This window comes from Oncorhynchus nerka, linkage group LG5 (assembly GCF_034236695.1).
Source record: "Oncorhynchus nerka isolate Pitt River linkage group LG5, Oner_Uvic_2.0, whole genome shotgun sequence".
Lineage (NCBI taxonomy): Eukaryota > Metazoa > Chordata > Actinopteri > Salmoniformes > Salmonidae > Oncorhynchus > Oncorhynchus nerka.
Window position 1 is genome coordinate 67,995,127 of NC_088400.1, and position 3,066 is coordinate 67,998,192.

A 3,066-nucleotide genomic window follows, 5' to 3' on the forward strand; every position below is an offset into this window, starting at 1 on the left:
ACCCTAGCCTTGCCCCAAACTGCCGCTCTTATGGGTCAGAATATAATTATGTAATTACGTGGGGAAGATCTCAGAGGATTCTCTGCGTGGACCGTTCAGGCTGCTCGATGACGCACTTCCCCGGCGCATCTTTCTGGTCATCCTCACGATGTCAGTGTCCTTTTGGCTTAGGAGTCTGTTCCCTCACCCTTGCTATGGAAGGGGTCTTCTGAGGACAGACAGCTCTGTAGCTCAGAGCTCACAGCATAGGAATGAAACCTTTTAGATACCACGATTCGCTGGGATTGGATGCTAAGGGGGTCCGGCTTGAATTCACCCACTTAGACACAGCTACTCATCCGTAGCTTGGGTAGAAAATGATTTCTTTGTCTTCAAAGTTTTGTTGTGTTCTGGGTTCGTTGACTTTTTAGACCTTGGCTGCAGCTTGGGTCATGTAGTCTCCTCTGTAAATTCTTTACTCACAGGTTTTATACCCTCGTGTCAGAAGTGGCTTTAGAAGTGGCTTTTGCCTTTAGGGCAATTCTCTGGGCATACCAAGTTAAGAGCAAGGTCTAGGTTTTCTCAAATCCAATTTTAGACAACTAAATTCACATTTCATCTTTACCAAAACATTCCCTTTGATTTGGACATTTTCCACACAACGTATAATGTATAAACATCAAACTTATACTAGGAAAACTCTTCACGTTACAATGTTTTTGTAATAACGTCATCTATTAGACTTTAATAACAAAACAAAAATGACATACATTTTCATATTCCATCTATCGTCATGATCACCATTGTGGCTGACGGAAACCATTGTTCCAAAGTCCCTTTATTTAATGTTTAATGTTCTGAGGCTGGTTCTCCATAGTAACAGGACAAAATAATTTGTCTGTGGCCTGAAATTTACCAGGGCGTGAGGGGTCATAAAACCCCCACATCTTCAGACCCTAGATCTCTCCTCCTCTGTTGGAGTTGAGAGATAATCTGTCTCCTGTAACCTGACCTGATCAGGACAGTCATGTCATTAATACTAAATAACAGCAGCTCAAGTCAAATGAATACTTATCTATCAAATTAACATCATTGATGCCGACAAGGCACCACAAGTCATTTGAAAATTAAACAGTTAAATTGTGCTTCAATTCTTTTAAGCATAGGCTACAATTTACTGTACAAAATCCTCTTAACTGCTTTGGGACTGGGGGCAGTATTGAGTAGCTTGGATAAAAAGGTGCCCAGAGTAAACTGCCTGCTACTCAGATTTGAATAGAAAACACTGAAGTTTCTAAAACTGTTTGAATGATGTCTGTGAGTATAACAGAACTCATATGGCAGGCAAAAACCTGAGAAAAAAATCCAACCAGGAAGTGGGAAATCTGAGATTTGTAGTTTTTTCAAGTCATTGCCTATCGAATATACAGTGTCTATGGGGTCATATTGCACTTCTTAGGGCTTCTACTAGATGTCAACAGTCTTTAGAACCTTGTTTGATGCTTCTAATGTGAAGGAGGGGGGAATGAGAGCTGAAGGAGTCATGGGTCTGCTGCCAGAGTGGCATGAGCTGATCACGCGCGCTCATGTGAGAGCGACCTGCGTTCCATCGCATTTCTACAGACAAAGGAATTCTCCGGGTTAAACATTACTGAAGATTTATGTTAAAAACATCCTAAAGATTGATTCTATACTTCGTTTGACATGTTTCTACGACCTGTAATATGACTTTTCGTCTGAACTTTCGCCTGGACTTGCCCGCGCGTCGTGAGTTTGGATTGTGTACTAAACACGTGAACAAAAAGGAGGTATTTGGACATAAATGATGGACATTATCAAACAAATCCTGGGAGTGCATTCTGATGAAGATCATCAAAGGAAAGTGAATATTTACACTGCTATTTCTGACTTCTGTTGACTCCACAACATGGAGGATATCTGTATGGCTATGGTCTGAGCACTGTACTCAGATTATTGCATGGTGTGCTTTTTCGGTAAAGCTTTTTTGAAATCTTGCATTAAGGAGAAGTGGATCTAAAATTCCAAAACTGAGATTTTTGGATATAAATATGAACTTTATCAAACAAAACATACATGTATTGTGTAACATGAAGTCCTATGAGTGTCATCTGATGAAGATCATCAAAGGTTAGGGATTCATTTTATCTCTATTTCTGCTTTTTGTGACTCCTCTCTTTGGCTGGAAAAATGGCTGTGTTTTTCTGTGGCTAGGTACTGACCTAACAATCGTTTGGTGTGCTTTCGTCGTAACGCCTTTTTGAAATCGGACACTGTGGCTGGATTTACAACAAGTTCATCTTTAAAATGGTGTGAAATACTTGTATGTTTGAGGAAATTTTAATTATGGGATTACTTGTTTTGAATTTGGCACCCTGCACTTTCACTGGCTGTTGTGGTATGCTACCGTCCCACATATCCCAGAGAGGTTAATGAACACTTCCTTTCAGCAAGCGACCCCCACTGACCCACCATCTAATGAAATTAGTAGCATTCTTATACAGGCAATGACCTATAATCCTGCTTGGCCCCAGCAGGGACCCTGCTAATTACCTAGGGATGAACCTCTCCCTCAGCCAACGCATTTCAGCAGACGCCCTCCAGGTGTGTGTTCTAAATGGCACCATATTCCCTTGATAGTGCACTACTTTTAACCAGGGCACATAGGGCTCTGGTCAAGAGTAGTGCACTGCATAGGGAATAGGGTGCCATTTAGGAAGCAGGCCAAATGAATGAAGGCCAGAGCCAACTGCAGAGCTCCTCAGTCCCCAAATCCTCTCGCCATCTCACCATATGCTCAGTGTTTCCCGTCTTTGTTGACATGGTTGGTAGGTTCCCGGCTGTTCGCCCCACATGGTCGCACCCCCCGACGTCCTGACCTCGGGGAAAATAACAGCAGCAGATGACCAACCCCCTTTCAGAGATATCTGGGGTTAAAAGTATTCTACAGTAACCTGCTGAGGTGGTCAAGATGACAAGATGCATGGTTCTTTTGTCCAACACGTCATTGTGTTTTCATCTAAACATGCCAGTTAACAATTATCGCTCACAATGAAGACTTTCACTCAG